The sequence below is a fragment of the Pogoniulus pusillus genome, chromosome 9 (assembly GCF_015220805.1).
Source record: "Pogoniulus pusillus isolate bPogPus1 chromosome 9, bPogPus1.pri, whole genome shotgun sequence".
NCBI lineage: Eukaryota > Metazoa > Chordata > Aves > Piciformes > Lybiidae > Pogoniulus > Pogoniulus pusillus.
Genome location: NC_087272.1, coordinates 7163346 through 7185823, shown reverse-complemented (window position 1 = coordinate 7185823; position 22478 = coordinate 7163346). Strand labels below are relative to the sequence as shown.

Here is a 22478-nt window from a genome sequence, read left to right as displayed (position 1 = left end):
GAAGTGGCAGAGCTGTGGCAAACTCACCAGCACTGTGGACTTCAGTTTCTCTGTCAGATGGGAGATAAAGCCTCATGGCCAGGTGGCAACGTGGCTGCATAGAAAATGCTCCCTTTTGCAGCACTACAGATATCTTAATGACAGGAACTTAATTCTGTAGGCATGTAGTTCACAGAACTAGTCAGAGTTGGGAGGGACCACAAGGATCATCTAGTTCCAGCCCCCCTGCCATGGGCAAGGACACCCTACCCTAGATCAGGCTGGCCACAGCCTCATCCAGCCTGGCCTTACACACTTCCAGGAATGGGGCCTCAACCACCTCCCTGGGCAACCCATTCCAGGCTCTCACTGCTCTCATGCTGAGGAACTTCCTCCTCATGTCCAGTCTGAACCTGCCCATCTCCAGCTTTGCTCCATTCCCCCTAGTCCTGTCACTCCCTGCTAGCCTAAGAGGTCCCTCCCCAGCTTTTTTGTAGGCCCCCTTCAGATACTGGAAGGCTACAATAAGGTCATCTCGGAGCCTCCTGTTCTCCATACTGAACAGCCCCAACTCTGTCCTCATAGGAGAAGTGCTCCAGCCCTCTGATCATCCTCGTGGCCCTTCTCTGGACATGCTCCAGCACATCCACATCCTTCTTGTAATGAAGGCTCCAGAACTGGATGCACTACTCCAGGTGGGGTCTCACCAGAGCAGAGTAGAGGGGAAAATCACCTCCCTCGACCTGCTGGCCACACTTCTCCTGATGCAGCCCAGGACCTGGTTTGCCCTCAGGGCTGCAAGTGCACACTGCTGGCTCATGTTGAGCTTCTCGACCACCAGCACCCCAAGTCCCTCTCTTCAGGACTACTCTCCAGCCAGTCACTGCCCAGCCTGTATTTGTGCTTGGGATTGCCTCAACCTAGACGCAGGACCTTGCACATGGTCTTGCTGAACCTCATGAGGTTGGTTTGTGCCCACCTCTCCAGCCTGTCCAGGTCCCTCTGGATGGCATCCCTTCCCTCCAGCATGTCTGCTGCACCACACAGCTTAATGTTGTCAGCAAACTTGCTGAGGGTGCTTTTGCTCAGTGATAAAAGTGCCCAAGGTGACACAATCCAAGGCAAAAAAAGGCACAGATATATGAAAACGAATCTGCTTGAGCCATTATATTGTCATAACTCTTTTTCTATTAAAAAATATGCCCCACCTCTTGCATCCAGTCTTTGGATAGCAGTTGATCACCCTGCACCGTGTAATAGGACCATCACTTATAAACACCAGTGGGTGTTTGCCTATCCAGTAAAGCCATACACTGCACTGGTTAGACCACACCTTGAGTACTGTGTTCAGTTCTGGGCCCCCCAGTTTAGGAGGGACATTGAGATGCTTGAGCGTGTCCAGAGAAGGGCGACGAGGCTGGGGAGAGGCCTTGAGCACAGCCCTACGAGGAGAGGCTGAGGGAGCTGGGATTGGTTAGCCTGGAGAAGAGGAGGCTCAGGGGTGACCTTATTGCTGTCTACAACTACCTGAGGGGTGGTTGTGGCCAGGAGGAGGTTGCTCTCTTCTCTCAGGTGGCCAGCACCAGAACAAGAGGACACAGCCTCAGGCTGCACCAGGGGAGATTTAGGCTGGAGGTGAGGAGAAAGTTCTTCACTGAGAGAGTCATTGGACACTGGAATGGGCTGCCTGGGGAGGTGGTGGAGTCGCCGTCCCTGGAGCTGTTCAAGGCAGGACTGGATGTGGCACTTGGTGCCATGGTCTAGCCTTGAGCTCTGTGGTAAAGGGTTGGACTTGATGATCTGTGAGGTCTCTTCCAACCCTGATGATACTGTGATACTGTGATACACAAAAATCATTTCTACACAAATAATCTCAAAAAAAAAAAAAAGATAAAAAGTTTGCAAAACAGTAACAAACTGACAAAAAAAAAAAAGCCTTTGTTTTGCTGCCACTTGCCAGTTAGTGTTAGTTACTTGTTACCAGACATCTCTCTAGCGTGGCTGATTCGCTTGTTTCCTTCTCCCATAGCTGCCGTAACAGTGACCTACCACTGAAAAGGAAAAAAGTCACTATCAAGTGTCCCTCATTAAGTGGCAGAGTCCATCTGGAACAAAGTTTAAGTTACTCCACATAGATTTTGCCTATTTTTTTTTTAATTACTGCAAGTAATTAACTTCCACGGATGGAGGAAGATGAAAACAAAAGCTGAAGAGCAAGACAGCTTCATGCAAATATCTCTACAGCAGCTGAATACTCCCTGCTTTCACACCAGAGTTGTAAAAGTTCCCACTCTGAGCGTGGAGCTTTCCTTGATGTTGAAGGCATTAATAATTTCCAACAGTGACAGACTTCAGAGTGTCAACAGAATTAGGACAGCAGTGCTGGAAAATAGGAACATAAGCCAAGCAGACCAAACGTAGAGTTTTCTGCTGTGGTTAGATCTCAAATCCTTTTAAGGGATAGCATTGCAGGATTCAAGTACCCTAGAAAATCATTAATGATAATTTAAAATCCCAGTAGAATTACAGAAGCTATTGCACCATGAACTTGGCCATCCAAGCATGTAAAGAGAGTCCTTTCCACCTCTGAGTCATTATGGAAAAAAAAAGTCAGCTTTCCACCAGTTTAGCAGGGTAGCCTGTTCAGAGAGTGAAACTAGCAAGAGTGCCTCATACTGGCTGTGTTTCTTAATATAGAATTAACAAAAAGGATCACTGGCCAATCCACAACACAAAATTCTTCCAGGCTTATCAAATATCTCAACAAATTTGTGAGCTGCAAGTAGTCACAGGCTGGAAAAGTCCTTGGAAAGAACATCTCTACATGCTTGTCCTCTTCCCATACTTCCTAGGCACCCATTTGTTTCTGTGTTGGGCTTCTGTTCAAGACAGCAACTTCAGGAGTTGATTGTAATCACTGGTCTATTTTTAGACACTCTAATTTTGGCAGGAGGCCAAACGTTGCAATAAAGCAGCTTTGGTTTTATGTGTCAACTCCAGACATAGAAAAGGGCCATGGAGTCAGTACAGGGATAGATAATGTAGGTATATTAGAATGCATTGTTGTCATAGAATCACAGAATCAATCAGGTTGGAAGAGACCTCCAAGATCAGCCAGTCCAACCTAGCACCCAGCCCTAGCCAGTCAACCAGACCATGGCACTAAATGCCTCATCCAGGCTTTTCTTGAACACCTCCAGGGACAGCGACTCCACCACCTCCCTGGGCAGCCCATTCCAATGCCAATCACTCTCTCTGCCAACAACTTCCTCCTAACATCCAGCCTAGACCTCCCCCAGCACAACTTGAGACTGTGTCCCCTTGTTCTATTGCTGGTTGCCTGGGAGAAGAGACCACCCCCCACCTGGCTACAGCCTCCCCTCAGGGTGTTGTAGACAGGAATGAGGTCCACCCTGAGCCTCCTCTTCAGGCTAAACACCTCCCAGCTCCCTCAGCTTCTCCTCACAGGGTTTGTGTTCCAGGCCCCTCACCAGCTTTGTTGCCCTTCTCTGGACACATTCCAGCACCTCAACATCTCTCTTGAATTGAGGAGCCCAGAACTGGACACAGGACTCAAAGTGTGCCCTGACCAGTGTTGAGTACAGGGGAAGAATAACCTCCCTCGTCCTACTGGCCACACTGTTCCTGATGCAGGCCAGGATGCCATTGGCTTTCCTAGTCACCTGGGCACACTGCTGGCACATGTTCAGCTACTTTCCACCAGTACCCCCAGGTCCCTTTCTTCCTGCCTGCTCTCCAGCCACTCTGCCCCCATCCTGTAGCGCTGCTTGGGGTTGTTGTGGCCAAAGTGCAGAACTTGGCCTTGTTAAATCTCATCCTATTGGCCTCTGCACAACAAAGGTCAGCACCCTTAGGTAGTTCAGAGGGTGACAAATGGCCAAGAGTTTTTCTGTTCAGCACCACTGGCACGGTGCTAGCACTCTCTGATCTACATTAGACATTTCTTTTGGCAAAGAAGATTTATCTGCTGTTGACAGTGGGTAGATACTGAGGGCTGAAATAAGGTGGCACCTCATTGTTCTTCAGCTGAAATGCAGCTGATGGTAGCAAGATTCATGAGTCTCTACTTGTATTAGAAACTGAACTGCATTGGTCTTGGAAAACTGCAAGAATGTTTTAATTTCAGAATGCCTTAATGTTAATCCCAGAGAGGAGGAAAGAAAAGAGAGAGAGAGAGAGAGAAAGAGATCCAGGCTTCTTTTTCTGTTAAAAAGAAAAGGAAATGGAACAAAAATGGCAACCAATACAGAGAGGAAATGCACATTCTTCCACAGCTTGCTCCTACAGGCATCAGACTTGACTGCCTTTGCCAGAGCCTTCAGGATAAAGGAATCTCAGCTGTTTACTTAGTGATGCTTAAGTGAGCAAACTATCATAACTAGTGCTGCAGAGCATTGCCTTTTGATTGTTCTCCAGTCTTAATTAAAGCATTTTGGATATACTCTAGAAGAATCTATGTGTTCTACCTAGTAGATATTTGGGCATGTCACAAAATAGGAACAGAAGCAAAGATAGACCACATCAAAGAGTTCAAATACTGTGAGTTGTCAGAAAAAGGTGAAAAGGCTCCATCATTTTGGCCCTAAAGTTTGATCTTATTTCTAGACTGATGTTCCATCATCTCATATCATCTCATCACTGTTGAGTCTCTTGCTTCTTGAAAGCTTCTGGCCTCAGTGGTATCTTGTCACAGCCCATTCCCCATACTGGTCATTCACTCAGGAAGAAGAGTTTTTAAAGCTTGCCACCTTCTAAATATAATGAAGTATCTTTGTTGTGTGGGATGAGAAGTGGTGGCTAGAAATGTCCAGCTGACCTTCTCTTCTGCTTCTCTCACTTTCCACTCAATTCCTTCTCTGCATTGGTCTGACAGAGCCTGAGACGGTTCCACTTCAGGCCACATTGCAAGACCTGTCTGTTATTCTGTTTTTTGCCAAAGAGGCTGATTTGAAGGGGTGTGAATTTTTGTGAGGCTTTGGAAGTGTTGAATTGACTTTTCTGTCACCTTCACTACATTTTCCTTTCTGTGGGCTGCAGCACTGATGGAAGTATTCTTGTAGTCTACGATAGACACATCCTATAAGTAGCCCGTTAAGGAAATGGAAATGACTTTAAAAATTAAGAATCATCCAAAAGTTTAAAAAATATAGATGTAATTAACCAAAAATAACTACTATGGGTTTATTTTTTGTCCCCCCCCCCCCCAAAAAAAAAGTAATAGAAGGAAAACTGCAGTTTAATTTGCTCCTTGGTATTAGTTCTCACAGTATTTGCCAGTAATGGCAACATTATAATTTGTAGAATTAATTAATGATCTGGCATCTGATTTTGATTCATTAATGCTTAAGCCAGCTAAGTCTCAATTATCCTCTGGACTATTTATTCCTTAACAGGCTTTTAGCTAATGTGATTTTAAAAATATGAAAACAAGTCTTAACTCGCCTTTAAGAGGCAGTAATATGTTAACACTCCTCCTTTAACACTCCTATAAAATAAAGGAACCTTCTCTTCTTCTATTTTTACCTTTTGTATTATTGTAGTTACATCTGAAATTAGACTTGGGGATTTGCAATGTGTTCACTAAATATATATTGTATTTATATGTACCTGAAACCTAACTTCAATTTAGTCTTGATTAAAAAATGTATCTGAATTGGAAAGTGTGTAATAAAGGATGCCGAAATCATACTGGCCTGGAATAGCTCACTCAGTCAGACAGTTAGCAAATAAGTGCACAAGCAAGCAGAAGACACAAGAATTCAAAATTAATTCTATTCTCAGAGGATGCATGGACTAGGAGATAGCATCTGAGTCTATCTGCAGAGGTGTAAATCCAGAGAAACGCCTTGGCTAAAGACTCGTTACCCTGAATTTGGCTGCATATCCTGCAATGGATCAGAATTGGACACTTCTGTGCCCAAGGCTAGGTTAAGGTAGCTGAAATATCCTGGATTACTTCATGACATTCTTTTTGTGATGCAACTGCTACGAGGACAGGTTGAGGAACAAGGGTTATTCATGCTGGAGAAGATTCAACCTCAACTAAAGACTCGTTACCCTGAATTTGACTGTGCATCCTGCAACGGATCAGAATTGGACTCTTCCGTGCCCAAGGCTAGGTTAAGGTAGCTGAAATATCCTGGATTACTTCATCACATTCTTTTTGTGATGCAACTGCTATGAGGACAGGTTGAGGGAACAAGGGTTATTCATCCTGGAGAAGATTCAACCTCAACTAAAGACTCGTTACCCTGAATTTGGCTGCGCATCCTGCAACGGATCAGAATTGGACTCTTCTCTGCTCAAGGTTAAAGTAGCTGAAATATCCTGGATTACTTAATGACATTCTTTTTGTGGTGCAACTGCTATGAGGACAGGTTGAGGGAACAAGGGTTATTCAGCCTGGAGAAGATTCAACCTCAACTAAAGACTTGTTACCCTGAATTTGGCTGCGTATCCCGCAAAGGATCAGAATTGGACTCTTCTGTGCCCAAGGCTAGGTTAAGGTAGCTGAAATATCCTGGATTACTTAATGACATTCTTTTTGTGGTGCAACTGCTATGAGGACAGGTTGAGGGAACAAGGGTTATTCACCCTGGAGAAGATTCAACTCCAAGGGTACCCTTATAGCTGCCTTCCAGAACCTGAAGGAAGGCTAGAAAGGAACTTTTCATAAGGGAGTCTAGAGACAGGACAAAGGGTAATGGTTTGAAGCTGAGAGAGAGAGTAGAGTTAGACTGGATCTTAGGAAGAAGTTCTTCAGTATGAGAGTGGTGAAACTCTGGAATAGGTTTGCCATAGTAGTCATAGAGGCCCCCTTCCTGCAATTGTTCAAGGCTAGGTTGGATGAGCTCTGGGCAACCAACTCTAGTTGAGAGGTATCTCTGCTCACGGCAGGAGGTTTGGAGTAGACGACCTCTGAGGTCCCTTCCAACCTGAGACATTCTATGATTATGAATGAGTCAGTTAGTAATCCTCCTATAAACTTCACAAACCCCTGAAAGTCTCTACCAATTTCCAGGTATTTATTATTTATAAGTAATGCATTTACCAAAGCCATTAAAATACTACTGAAATGTTCTCCAAATGACTGGCATTTTTAAAAGTTCAGTCACCACATCCTGTAGGAAAACCTGCAGTTACCTCTTGTGCTGCAACTGTGCTATGATAGGGGCCACTCAGGAACCACCTACCTTTGATTTGGGATTGTCAGGCATCAGTTTCAGAGCTGATCTGAACTGATCTTGAGGAGAGGCTTCTGTTGCTGGGCACTGATGCAAGGTTCCTGCCTGCCATCATTGTACTTTGTCCCTTGTGCTAGTTTGAAGCTAGCTAGAATGTTTTGGTGAGAAGGACTAGATTACAGGCTGTGAAAGGAAAACAAGGGTGATGTCTACTTTGCTTGCTAAAATGTATAAAAACAAAAAGCAAAACATAGATAACATACTAGGCACATCTGCTGCTGGCAAGCTCTGAGCTGCATCTTACTCTCTAACCTCACCCTCTGTTTCTTTGGCTGATCCACTTTGCTTCCTAACCTCTGGCCAAACCTCCATTCTTCCTTGGGACTGGGGTAAGGTTGAGAGGGGTAGGGGGAAGGTGAAGGGGTGGTTGAGAGCCCCTCCTGGGGACTGAGGTTTCTGGGAGGGGAGTTGTGTTTCTGTATTACCTTTTCCCTTGTCTATTTCTGTATATATCTGTATATACTGTAAATATCTGCTTGTATATGGTGCCAGCTGTAAATAATAAGCTTCATTCAAATTTCCTGGGTGATTTCTAAAGTGGGGGGCGGGGTGTGGGTAACATCCAAACCATCACAGTCCCTGCTCATATCAAATGTGAAATGCAAAGACAGACAAACAAATGAATCATGAATGTTTTAACCAAATAATCTTGCTTAATCACTCCAGTTACTGAGATTTGTTTTGAAAGTACCTTCTGAAAGCTTTCAGGCATTATATAATAGAATAGAAATCTACAGCAAATAGAAATCTAAGCCATCAGCGTTGCAGCACATGAAATATCTCATCTCCTGAAATCATGTTTCCTGCTCTGAAAGAGTCTTTCAGTGGCCTCCCAATAGTTGCTTGTCAGTATTATACCAGTGGTGCCGATGTGCTTGTTCTTGGTTCATATTGCTGCCACAGCTACAACTTTCTCCAAGCTTCACATCCTGAATAAGCCTCAAATAAACATCTGAGAGTATCTTCCTTTCCATTGGAATGGGCTGCCCAGGGAGGTGGTGGAGTCACTGTCCCTGTAGGTGTTCAAGCAAAGCCTGGCTGAGGCACTTGGTGCCATGGTCTGGTTGACTGGCTAGGGCTGGGTGCTAGGTTGGACTGGCTGATCTTGGAGGTCTCTTCCAACCTGGTTGATTCTATGATTCTATGATTTTTAGATCAGGAAGTCTAGGTCCTTTAAGTCCAAGCTGAGATGTTAGTCCACAACAGCAGAACTTTCAACGGAGTGAGCCATAATACCAACTTCTCTTGGAACCCAAGTAGATGTTAGCTTAGCCAGCTCCCAGATGGCTACACCAAAACTACTGAGTGGAGAGACTGCTGAAGTCCCAATCCACCTATGGCTTTAAAAAAATTAAAACCTTATTTGCTAAGTCAGATCCTTTGGACCACTCTACTTATGGTTTTAGAAATCAACCCCTATCTGCCGAGTCGGATCCTGTGGCCCACTGAATCCATGCTGTGAAGCTCTGGGGACACAAGGCAGCTCTGAATCCAGCTTATGTGGCTAGTGCAGAACTCCTGGGTGGTCACAAAACCAACCAGTGGAGACACAGCAGAGGCAAAAAACCCCAAAGGACTCCATCCCTGGCATGAGGAAAAGTCCAAGGTACCTGTGTTATTATGCCAAGAGTTTATGTGGACTAAGAGGTCAATAGAGATGTCTAAAAGCAGGCTGGACTGCTGGAAGCACAAGATTTCTCAGTTGCTTAGACAGGAGGATTGAGTTGAGCAATCACAGCAGCCCTGATCACTTTTAATCAACTGAGGGAGGAAGAATGAGGAGAAGTGGAAGTTTGGGAAGAAATATGCACAAATGAAAAAGTTCCAGCTGCTATTCTCTAATGGAGGCTTGGTTCCTCATGAACGGTGGAATAGTTAGGCCACCTGGTGGTAAACAGCAAACCAACAACCTGTGCAATCTCCAAGCCACAATAAATACCCTAAGGATCAGAGACCCGTGGGAATTGTCATAGGCTGGGGATCTTTTCATTCGCAGCTGTCTGGTGTGCAGCCACCGCTGAAGAGAGCAGCTAGCAATGGCTTCCATCAGTTGCTGTTCACAAGGGGACACAGTCTCAAGTTGTGCCGGGGTAGGTCTAGGCTGGATATTAGGAAGAAGTTCTTCACAGAGAGAGTGATTGGCATTGGAATGGGCTGCCCAGGGAGGTGGTGGAGGCACTGTCCCTGGGGGTCTTCAAGAAAAGCCTGGATGAGGCACTTAGTGCCATGGTCTAGTTGACTGGTTAGGGCTGGGTGCTAGGTTGGACTGGCTGATCTTGGAGGTCTCTTCCAACCTGCTTGATTCTATGATTCTATAATCTGGTGGCTGACTCTATTCAGCCAGACAGCTGACCACCCCAGGACAAGATCATCCATCACAGCCAGCCTCTCCTTTCCATCAGCAGTCCAGGGACAGCTGAACTTGGGTAAACTGGTGAAGCAGGAGCTTGTCATGATGCTTGTTAAGTGGCTGAATGAGGACCTCTGTCCCTAAATGCAGCATCAGGTCTGGGCAGGTAAATCAAGTAAGGGTCAATTTGAGGGTCACAATTACACATTTAGGATTGATATTTTAATGAATATTCTATAACATAGTTTTAATTTCTCTGTCTGCAATTTGTATCTTCCAGCAAGTGTACTGAGCAGAACAAAATATCAAAAATAGAGAGAGAGTGCACAGCAGAGGACAAACCTCTTGGTGAAATCCTCCTTCAGAACTACTTCTAAGTACTCATCTTTAATATCTAAGAATTTAGCTGAACCAGACAGTGATATATTTCTAGAGGGCATTCAGAGGTGGGTTCAGTACATGCAGATGAACATAAATGGAAAGTAATTTGAATTTACTTCTTCCTAAAGAAAGATTTGTCAGTTGTTTTGCCCAGTTCTGTCCACTGGAGCTTTAGTCTGATCCTAGTGAAAAGAAGTAGCTGTGTCCAGTAGGCTTTCCACTGAGCATTGCTCCTAGCTGCTCTCTCCTTGCTGTTTGTGCCTGATTCCATTGCTGCATTCTCTAACACTTGAAAACTCACCAAGCCTGTGACTCACATCATAATCTTATCCAAATCACAATGTTTATTTCACAGGATGCCCAATTAAATGGTAATTCAGTCTGCACTGGAGTTGTTTCCTTCCCCTCTGGTGATTAGTATTACCTCAATAATATAGGAAGCACAGAAAAGGAACCACAACAAACAGGTTCAGTGACATCAGGAGACCAACCTGCAACTTTCCCCACTGAGGAAGAGGGGGAAAGGGCATGCACAAAGATGTTAACCCAGGCCATAATTTCTAATGTTTTCTGACTCTGAAGGATAGAAAGGAAAATGAAGTTATCTTAGGATGTCTTATGGACTCCCTTTAAGCCCAGAAAAACGTGCAGGTGTGGGGCTGTGCAAGCCAAACAAGTGAAAGAACTTCTCTGGCCCCATTTCTGCCATCCTTCCAGGCATCTGCTGCTGCCCTTTGTCAAAACTAGTGTGTCAGTCCTTGAATCCTGCCTCCAATGTGAGTGCTGGAGCTCCACACTCTCACAGTGAAGGAGCAGGCTCCTGCCTATCACTTGCTGCATGCCAGTGTCCAGAAGCCTGAAAAACCTACCAGCTATCTGCTGACTGATTGACTGAAGGGGATTTTTATCATGGCACAGGCTGGCATACTTTCTTGGGGCTTCCTCATCATCTTTACACAGGCATGTCAAGTGCCTCATGATACACACAGATGTAACTCTACTTGTTATCTGCTCCACAAGTAACCTTCTGCAACACCCCAGGCTTATGTTGGAGGCTCCACATAAAACAAAGGGGCTGTTTTTCAAAATAAGGAATAAAACTTAACTGTGAAAGTTGCCTGGTCTCTAAAGAGCAAAGAAATGAAAACCTCTTGGGGAATGTCAAATGGGAGAAGCTGTGTCGGAATGCAGCTTGGAGATACCCTGATTTCAAACTGATACAACTGCTAAGGCAAAGCTATCTGGGAGGTGAATATCACCAATTAGGGAAAATATGCTGGTTTCAGAATGGCCCTTTGCTTGCTGGAGCAAACTCGGTGTTGATGTAAGCACAGGCAACGCTACCAAAGATATCTCATCTTAACCAAAAGGTGCTGCTCATTCCTTACTCTGCTGATGCACCACATGCTGAATAGAGGCCACACTGTGCCTCTGCGGTTTTCTGTGCATGCCCTGAGACAAACTATGAGCAGGGGCTCACAAGGGCTGCCAGGAGTCCTGCAGAGCTAAGCAAAACTGTGGCAAGGCCCTAGAATCCATGGGTGTGTTGCGGGGCATCTCTCTCTAAATGCCAGGTGTTCTCTCCAGCTTGCAAAAGGAGCAGTTTTGTGACTTAGGAAGAAATATTTCCATTTGAGCTCCTGCTGTGATGGTGCTCGTTACTCTGAGCTGTGCCTAAGTGACATTACAAAGAGCTCCTGGTACAACCTGCCCTGTGCTCCCTGCCTCTTTTTCTTCTTTTTTTAAACTTCTTCCTCTGAGGGAGGAGAAGTTTGGCACTTGACTTTTTTTTGGCAATAAAATTGCAAAACTCTTTGCAAAGAAATTTTCATTGTGCTTTGCTGAGGCTTTCTAAATAAAAAACAACCAGAAACCCAAAACATATATATCTAGATTAATTGTGATAATTAAATTTCCCTCTGAGTGATTTCTTTGATAAATGGGACTAGTTAGGACTTTCAATTAAGCACCAGGCCCTGCTGTGAAGTCAGACTGAGCTTCTTGTTGCAGGCATTTATTGCCTCATTTACACAGAGACAATCTGAATTATTTTACGTTACACCATTTTCTTTCTCTCTTTTCTTTTTCCCTTTTTACACAGGTATTAGAATTCCTATTAACCCTTCTATCAGCAAGCCAATTAAAAAGGCATGGTCAAGCCATTTTTAATTGTATTGTTAAGGCTTAACTAAGCCTTCTGGAAGCCAGGTACTTATAATCTGTCTCTTGTCCATGCTGCAGTCCTTTGCCGCATAAACTCACTGGTTTGTTATTGTGGTGGATTCTTGCAGACTCCAAGTTGGTGATAAAAGAATATGAATATAATATAAAGTGGAGAAGACAAGGCACTGACCACAAAGACAATGTTTTGATGAATGGTGGTAATATGCAACAATTCTGTGAGCCGCAGCTTATGTGTTTATGCGTTGTCCAAAATTGTGAGCAAATGGTAACTACTGCTTGGAGAATTTCAGTTATCAGGGGTGCACTCCACCCTTAAGGCTTCTGGGCTTCAAAATTATATCCATGCACTCCAATATGGTTGCATGTTGGTTCTGAGTGTGGACTGAAGTACTCAAGATCACAGAGAGAGTGATTGGCATTGGAATGGGCTGCCCAGGGAGGTGGTGGAGTCACTGTCCCTGGAGGTGTTCAAGCAAAGCCTGGCTGAGGCACTTGGTGCCATGGTCTAGTTGATTGGCTAGGGCTGGGTGCTAGGTTGGCCTGGCTGATCTTGGAGGTCTCTTCCAACCTGGTTGATTCTATGATTCTAAGATACACAATTTGTACCTTTCATTATGAAATTGGGACTGCTTGGGGCTTTCCCCCTAGTTCCTGGTATCGATGGTTACAGAACCATGCTGTTAACCGTGAAGAACGAGAGGGCCGCTAATTTAATAGAGAGACCAAATCTCATCCAAAAGAAAGCCTATTTTCAAATGAAAAGAATCCACATCTAGACAGCAGAATGCACTGCCATTGATAACAGAGAAAAAAAAGCCTACTAGACTTAGAAAAGAGTTTTAAATTTTCATGAGTGCTCTGTAAAGCCATCCGCCGCTACGCTAGCTAAGATGAAATTGTAAGGTTTACCAACTGATGTGCTTTGAGGTATAAATCAGAAACTAATTGTCTGACATTAGGGAAAGATATGTTTTTCTCTCCTCCCCCACTGTCCAACCAAAAATAGTTCTATTTCTTTCATACAATGTAGCGTGGTTGAATCCGTGTGAGGAGAGTATACCGATTTCTGATTAGGCTTTTGAACTTGATTTTGATGCAAGCTTCCCAAATGAGAGTCAGTCAGAGGCATTCTTTAATTCACAGTACTCTGAACCTTTCTTGGGAAGTGGGACAATTTCAGGGCAATCTCTGCCATGTAAAGGCATCATTCCATAAAGGAACCTGGTGCAAGCTTCCCAAATGAGAGTCAGTCAGAGGCGTTCTTTAATTCACAGTACACTGAACCTTTCTTGGGAAGTGAGACAATTTCAGGGCAATCTCTGCCATGTAAAGGCATCATTCCATAAGGGAACCTGGTGCAAGCTTCCCAAATGAGTCAGTCAGAGGCATTCTTTAATTCACAGTACACTGAACCTTTCTTGGGAAGTGAGACCATTTCAGGGCAATCTCTGCCATGTAAAGGCATCATTCCATAAGGGAACCTGGTGCAAGCTTCCCAAATGAGAGTCAGTCAGAGGCATTCTTTAATTCACAGTACACTGAACCTTTCTTGGGAAGTGAGACCATTTCAGGGCAATCTCTGCCATGTAAAGGCATCATTCTGTATGTCCATAAAGGAATCTGAGCACAGCCAACGCTTGGACTGTCTGCGTAGAGCAAGAGATGGTATTAAATGAGTTGCGACTGCTGAGAGTTTGAATCATTGATGGACATTTCGGTGCAATGGATGTGAAGCAAAGGACATGAACTCAGGGCTGAGAAATTAGGGTTTGTGCATTACTGAGGTATGACAGCAAATCCAAATGTCAGCTCTCTCCTCCCTCTCCCTCTCACCTTTTTCTACAACATAAACCAGCAAACTCCCTGCTTCCAATGCAGATTTGTTATGCTCTGGCATATCTGATTTCTTAAACTGGTAAGATAAAGATGACTGATAGCAAGTGGTACAAGTGTACATTTAAAAAACCCAAGTGCTGTTTTAAATGTGTGTTGTAGTGAGAGCACTGTGTGGTTAATATTTATCTGGCTGCCTCTCTCTCGGAGGCACGTCTTGTCACACAGGACTACGCTGTTAAAGTGGTTCATGGGAGTGATGTGCATGACTCCTTTTGCTAATGGGAGCTGGGTGCATAGAACAATTTAGCTGTTAGTGCTCTGAGGAGAAGAGAAGTTGAATAGCAGGGGCTTGGAGAGCAAAATAGAAAGAAAGCTGCTAAGGGCATTTGAAAATAGCCTCACTATTCTTTTTCTTCCAAAGCATTGCTGCAGTAAACAACTGCTTCAAGAATTCTCTTTAAATAAGTGACATGAAAAGGAAAAAAGCATGACTTTGTATCAACAGCCATTCAAAATGGACCCAGGGTCCCAAACTAACCTTGGGGGCAGGAAAGGCTTTGCCAGGAGTGGGGGAGGGTGCCGTCATGGTGGTTGTTTGGGTTGGTTTCTTTCTTTGGTTCAGCTGGCTTGAAGAAATCATCCCTAGTGGGAGTGTTGTGACCCAGATATGGGCACTGCTGTGTTTCCTGTGGGGAAAATATTTAGGCCTGGATTTTAAAAATACAACTGCCTAAAATTAGACTCCCAAATCCACGTAAAGAGCTAAAGAAATGGCCTGGTTTTTCAAAGAATCAAAAATCCACAGACTCTGGGTCAGGGTCTTGACCCAGCAAAGCAGATGAATACTCTCCCCAACCAACCCCCCCACCCACAGGCAATGTGATTGCTCATGCATTTAAGGCTCAAGTGCTTAAGTGCTCCCTTAGGTAAGGGTTAGAGAACTTCAGCATGGGTGTAGAATAGACTGAGCACCAGCCACTCTTTCAGATCTTGGCCAGAGGGTTGGTTTTTTTTTTCATGTGATTGTTTTTTTATCACTTTGCTTGTATAGAATTTTCCAACCAAACCATATGCAGCAAAGTGCTTTTAAACACACTGCAGACCCTGGTTCCAAATTCTGCCAGGATAATTTCTTTTGTAGGGTGAGCTGCAAATATTTAAATTGTTGTAGGGCTGTGTACAGCTCCAGAGTGTATCCCACACTGCAGAGCAGCTCCTTTAAAGCCTAAGCTAATAGCAAGCTCCTCTTGATGATTAGTCAGGACTAGAAGAAGCTGGGATGTTAAAGAAGGCCAAAAAGCATTAAGTGTCACACAGCCCTTTCCTAAATGTTATGATGCAGATCTGTTAAAAAGATGGCTTAAGGTACTGGACCAGGACACAGGAACCCAGACTCCAAGCCCCACTTCCACCAAAAGATTTACACATGACCCTGGGCAAGCCATTGGCAATTCACTTCTAAATCTGTAAAAGGGCAAGATAGATTTCTGCCTTTGGAATAAAAGGATAATAAAAACCCATTAGTGATTGTGAGGTGCTCAGATATTAAATTCTTAAGTGCTTAGATACATCAGTAGAGGAGTTTCCCAAAGAGACATTATTGAACAGATCTGTGCATGCTTTTTGGTACATTTGTCATAATGTGTTGTTGTATATCTTTATTCTTGATGTTTTATTTATCACAAAGTATTAAAGGTTGGGTTTCCTTACGGGGGTGGATTGACTTGGAGGAGCTCCACAGGGAAAGAAAATGTTTTTCATGTTATAAGGCTAATAACATAACAGAAAAAAAGAAAAAGCTTATGTTGCCATTTGATTGAGACAATAAATAAATGCTTTCACCTTAGCCCATAGCATAGCATCTAACTACTATGTTCTTGTGCCTGTTCAGTCTTATTAAGTGCTTTTCACCAATTGCGTTTTCTTCTGCTTCTAGAATAGATGTGCTGAATGTTGAAAAAACCCAACAAACCCTCAACCCAAACACAAAAAAACCCCAAACATACCCTCAAAAAAAAGGTAATGCCATAAAAGATACCACTCCATACTTCCCAAATTAAATGGCCAGAAATCACTCCATACTTCCCAAATTAAATGGCCAGAAATCACTCCATACTTCCCAAATTAAATGGCCAGAAATCACTCCATACTTCCCAAATTAAATGGCCAGAAATCACTCCATACTTCCCAAATTAAATGGCCAGAAATCACTCCATACTTCCCAAATTAAATGGCCAGAAATCACTCCATACTTCCCAAATTAAATGGCCAGAAATCACTCCATACTTCCCAAATTAAATGGCCAGAAATCACTCCATACTTCCCAAATTAAATGGCCAGAAATCACTCCATACTTCCCAAATTAAATGGCCAGAAAAGATACCACTCTATACTTCCCAAATTAAATGGCCAGAAATCACTCCATACTTCCCAAATTAAATGGCCAGAAAAGATACCACTCTATACTTCCCAAATTAAATGGCCAGAAATCACTCCATACTTCCCAAATTAAATGGCCAGAAAAGATACCACTCTATACTTCCCAAATTAAATGGCCAGAAATCACTCCATACTTCCCAAATTAAATGGCCAGAAAAGATACCACTCTATACTTCCCAAATTAAATGGCCAGAAAAGATACCACTCTATACTTCCCAAATTAAATGGTCAGAAAAGATATCACTCCATACTTCCCAAATTAAATGGCCAGAAAAGATACCACTCTATACTTCCCAAATTAAATGGTCAGAAAAGATATCACTCCATACTTCCCAAATTAAATGGCCAGAAATCACTCCATACTTCCCAAATTAAATGGCCAGAAAAGATATCACTCCATACTTCCCAAATTAAATGACTCTGTGGCATGGTCTCCCATGACATCAACTAAAATGCTGCATTCTTGTTTAATTGTCAAGTCCTAGCTAAGCCTTCCCATTAGTGACAGTAACCAGGGCAGAAAAAAAGACCAGATTACAGATACCAGGGTCATCTGAAAACTAAGGAATGACAGGCATATAACAGGGAAAGGAATTTAGAAGACTGACTTAAAGGAAGGTGAACATTTCTCACATGTAAACAAAGGCTGTATCTAAACCTCGTGCTTAAGACCACACAAAGATTTTTTTCCCTTGTATTTTCTGGTTTCTTATATGTTTGAGCTCTTTCAGGCATGTAACTTTTCATCATATTTTGGCAATCAGCATAAACCTGATGATGCTCCTAAGCCTTAGTTCAGAGTAGTTGACAGAGGCTGCCTTGCTTTAAGGTCTCCAGTAATTCGAGTTCTCTTTCTCAGAATGACATCTTCCTCAGGCTGTTGGCTCTGCAGGGTATCAGCACCAACGGGCAAAGCACTGTCACTGAGGATGAGCCTGACTTGATAATCCAGAATTATGTGTTCCAGAGGTCTACTCTTACACTTACCAATGGCTGTTTCCTATGTTCTCCTTTTGGGTTTCTTTTTGTCTTTTATTAGTAAGAGTCCCTTTGGGAAACTAATTCAACAAGCACCACTTCATCTTGCTTTCACAGAGGTGATAATCATATATCTATACTTTAATATGATCAATGACTATGTTCTGAAACACAACAGAATGTGTTCATTTTCTCAGTCGCTGTTCTGAAAGTGTTTGGGGAGATTTCAGATGAAAAGGCACTAAACAAAATGCAGGGCTTTGACTATCACCCTAAGCACAGATGAGACTAAAACTCCAGCTTTCTGTGGTTTTTCACACAGTCACTTTATGTCCCATTTGATACTTGTCCCATTTATCCAATACTTTGATACAGAATTTGTACTCCCCACTTTATCACTCACATTAATTCCTTTCTGCTGGCTTTTGGCTGGTACTGTAAAACCACACAGGCTGAGGCTCTGTGTTGTATTGCTCTTACTAAGTTACTTTAGCTCACTTTCGCACAATTTGGATTCTGCTCTGATCCTAAAGGTTTCCCACTTTATATCAGTGTCAAGGGAGCTCCCTATGGATGGTTCTGCATTTCAGAGTCACACAGCATCCTGTTTGAGCATTTTGTGCTACAGCAATGTGCTGGGCATTTCTGGAGGTTGGCCAGAGTAGGCAGTAGAATCAAGTAAGGTTTAAACCCATTTTATTACTAAAACTGAACTCAATTTATCACAGAATAAGGACAATTCATGACACATCCCTGTCAATCTTCAGAGGACTTACAAAATAAGGGTTACAGCCCCAATGTTAGAGCAAAGGATATTCAGGTTACAGATTAGGAAAGTAAGGCAAAAAGTCAGTTTACTGCTGGCTACGAAAACAGCTGAGGATTAGGCTTTTAAAGTAGCTTTCTTCCAACTACAAAGGGCAAAAGATAAAGTCTAAGGATCTTCAAATATCTGCTTTTTTTTTTTTTCCTTCCTCCTGCTGTTTATAGCCCTCCTGTTGTATATTTCAGAAAGAAACAACAGCCCATAAAATTTTGCCTCCTTTCCTGCCCTGCCCTTTTCTAGATGAAAATGACATGAAGCTAAAAGCTTGTGCCTGGATCTGGTCTACACTGCCTGACAAAAAAAAAAAAAGACAAAAAATGGGGGGAGGTGTGAAAAAAAAAAAGGAGGAGGAAGGGGAATGTGATTTGATCAAAGGCACTTTGGCCAACATTTAGAATGTAACACATAGCAGTGGTCTTCTATTTTTGCCCTTTGCTCAGTTACCCACAAGACCCAAGCTACATTCATGCAATTTGCTCAGCCCACAGCCTGAAATCAATGAGGTCTATGCAAGAAGAGAGCACCTGTCCCAAGCTGTTACTGTTTTTATTGTCTGTGTTATTAGACCATGCAGGAACCCCAACAACAAATGTTGTCCAAAGCATTGTGTAAACATCCAACAAACTGAAGGCTCTGTCCCAAAGTGATTACAAACTAAACCAAGGATATGAGCCCACAGATGAATACAGACACAGAGAGAATAAAGGAAATGAGAATGCTCCGTGTGGGCTGTCAGCAGTACTACCTCCCTAGCAGTCTAAGGGTTGCCAAAGCTTTTGTAGACGTCATGGCACAGGAGTGCTTTAAGGAGATTCTAGAGAGCTACCAACATAAATCTGAGGGTGTTTATGCATGGCACTCTCCAAGCGTGAGAGGGACCACAGAGGAGAAAATCAGAAAGGGCTTGGTTTGAGACGAACACAAGAGGGATGGCAACTCTGAACAAAAGGAGATGGTCCACTTTAAGTGTTCAACAGCATTTAAATGTCACAGCTGCCTGCATTACTGGCTGCCTTTAACAGCAAGCCTTTTTTTTTTTTTTCCTTTTCCTTCCTGACCAATCCTGTTTCCTCACATCCTGCTTTATAAAAGTATATAAGGACCAAGCACAGCAGAGCTAAGGTCTTCTCAGGTAGGGCAATTACTGGAGCTCCTCTGTTCCCTGTTCCTGCCTCCTGACAATGACAGATGATAGGTAGGGTCCCAGGGAGGCTTGAATGTGAAGATAGGCAGTTTATGTTGATGTGAGATAGGGGAGGGGGAAGGTAGCACAAGGATGCCAAGAGAGGAGTGACATGTTCAAAGAGACAGGCTAGGAAAATTATCTTTGAAGCAACAGCAGCCACTTGCAGTATGATTAGGGAAAAGGCAGGCCTGCATGTGTCAAGGCCAGAGAAAGGGATGTTGCAGCAGCTGAGCTGTTAAATAATGAAAACTTAGGCAAGAATTTTAGCTGCGTGGAAGAGTGGGAAAATATGCATCTAAAAAGCTGGAAGATCTACGAATTGGAGGTGGAGTGGTATAAGCAGCTGAAAAACTAACATTTTACCTGTATGTAGCAGAGACCAGAGCTAATGCTTCAATAGAACACACTCTATGATTCTATACAGTCATGAGTGACAAGTAGCACGGTACATTGTCCACAAGGAAAACAAGGTGGTAGAGGGCTTGAGAGAACAGAGAACAGTAACAAGGTCCTGTTCTGCTCTTATTTCTGCAGCTATTAAATACAGGCAACTATAGAGTAGCTGTCCAGAATAAGACAACAGTTCAGCAAAGAATTTAAGTACAGTCCCATTAATAATTACTTCCCCCCTTCTTTCATTCTTTTCAGGTTTAGATCCTGTTCAGTATACCCGTGAGGTTGTGTCTCTCATCTAACTCAGAAAGTATGAATCTGTTCCTCTGTGCTCAGTAATAAACTGCACAGACCTCGTATTGTCTTCTGCTGTATTCCTGGAATAAGATTATCAGCAAGATTAAGGCCTCTGGTTGTGAGAAGGGAGATTTCACAGGATTAAATGTTATCCAGCCTGCTTCTGAAGCAGAGAATAAAACACAAGAAAGGACAATGAATTATTTTGCTGGAAATATCACAGACCGCGGTGGTGGGAAAAGGGATAATGAAAGAGGGAAAATTTTAACTCTAGCTAGAAATAAAAATCAAGGGCGAGTACCGCAAGGCCTGCAGCTCTCACTCATTGCCACAAGAGGGCACTCGCAGCTTTTTTTCCCCCCTTTCTGACTTGAGAGATTTAAATCAAGATTTCCCTTGGTAGCGTTTCCCAGGCATAAATCAAGCACAAATGAATAACCTTTGATTTATCATTCCTAATGGAGATGTACATCATATTGGCGTGTCATCACATTTCAACGTTGGCCATTACGATGCCAATCATATAGCAATTTTCCTCCGTGTCATAATCAGCCATGAAGATGTACATTTCCATTCAGTACAATTAGATTTTCATGTTTCTTAATGGTAGCTGAGGGCATTAGGCAGAATACCTGCTTTTGCTGCCTCTAACTCTTTTGTGCTCATACGTTCCCGAAATTGTATCCAAACCATTACCCAGTCACCACTTCCCTATAGTTAAACACCATCTCCACTCGTGTGGGAGAGAGTGAGGAAGATTTACACCCTTAGTGCAAGCTGCAGGGGAGCAGGCATCAAAATTCTGCGGGCAAATACACGCTGTTGGAAAATACCTGATCTTGAATATTTGAGAGCTGTTTGGTATGCTTCATAAAATCGGTGTGGGCTTGTTACTTATGCCCTAAGCCACTGCACAAACCACAGTGAAGGCACCCATGTGGGCCTGACCTTAACTGACCGCACTCAAGTGATACTGCTGGGACCAACCGTCCAGAGAAAAACTAAGCCACTGCTGGTGGGAATAAAATGCTTCTGCAAGCAGAGGCCTTCTACTGGATGGTCAGATGTAAGATGTGCCACGGGCATTTAGAACAGCTCCTGGCTCTTCAAGGCTACTGCTATTCAGGGCCAGCGTACCACGGGTTCACACAAGCCGAGCAAGAGAAACACAAGTAGCAGCATGTTCAACAGTACCTAAGCCTGTCTGAAAAACCCCAACGTGCACCTCTGGCGGGTGTTTTGATGGCCAAGCACGTCCTCTTCTACAAGGATGCCGGGTTTTTGGTCTGGTTTGGTTTTTGTACCTTCTTCCTTTGTCCATCCAGACAGGTAATGCTGTCCAGCGAGGCAAACAGGCACACTTAGACTGGAGGACAGGGAGGCTGAGCAAAGAACCTTGCCACTAAACCCCGAAATCCCTATGCTTACAAAACGCGCAAGCAAAGCACAGCCCGACCTATAAGGCGGCCTGTGTGCCCTCACCGCCGTGCCCGCAGTACGGGACTCCTGCGGGGAGTGGTCTCCTACGGGGCCAGCCACGGCGCTGCACTCGGCTCAGCAGCATCCCCGGGCAGGTCCCGACACGCGGCTTAAGTGTCACCTGCTGCAGCCTCCTCCAGTTTCAGACTGCGTGCAAAAGCGGGCACCAGCCTCACAGCAAACCGCTCCGCAAGCCGCAGGGCCGCCGGCGGCGCCCGCAGCTGCCTCCCCCGGGCGGCGCAGAAGATGGCTCCTGCGGGGGGCGGCGAGCCCGGAGGCTGCAGGGGCACTGCGGCAGGCGGGCGGGCGGCAGGGGGCGAGCGCTCCCCGTGGCGCAGCGGACGGGGGGGCGTGAGGTGCCCCAGGAGACGCCCCCCGCCGCCCCCTCCTGCGGGATTTCCCCGTGAACGCCGGAAAACGGGCGGGCTCGCACGCCGCCCTCCCGTCAGAAGCGGCCCCGCTGCTGCACAAGCACGGGGCTGTTCGCCGCCGTGGGACCTGCCCGGGGCGGAGGGGCCAGCGCGGCGCCCCAGGGCGGAGCCCCGGCGCTGCCGGCGACCCCGTAACCGCCATCCTCGGCGGCCGCGGAGGGAGCGGCGGCACTGCGCCCTCTAGCGGCCATTCGCGTCGCCTCGGGCAGCGCCGGGTGCGGCGTCAGCGCCCGGGCTCCGCCGGCGTTTCAGGGCTGGGCAGGAGCCGGGTCGAGTGCCCCGCGCCGTTCTCCGAGAGTTCACGGGGAAAACCTCATCAGGGAAAGGTTGATAAGCAGTTTTGGGTAGGGTGAAACAAATGGAACGGCATGTTCCTTATTCTCCTCAAAACGAACGCCCTACCACAAGCGCTCTGGTACTGAGGACTTAACCGCATTAACAGGCATGCTCAAAA

General features: G+C 44.6%; 1 long non-coding RNA gene across 1 annotated transcript in view; it reads right to left on the bottom strand.

Annotated features, from left to right (window-relative positions):
• LOC135178000 (uncharacterized) overlaps positions 1-22478 on the bottom strand; it is a 99807-nt gene that overhangs the window by 14068 nt on the left and 63261 nt on the right. The window contains exon 3 of the long non-coding RNA XR_010303307.1: positions 14534-14681. This is a non-coding gene — a long non-coding RNA (uncharacterized LOC135178000). The remainder of the gene's footprint in view (positions 1-14533; positions 14682-22478) is intronic.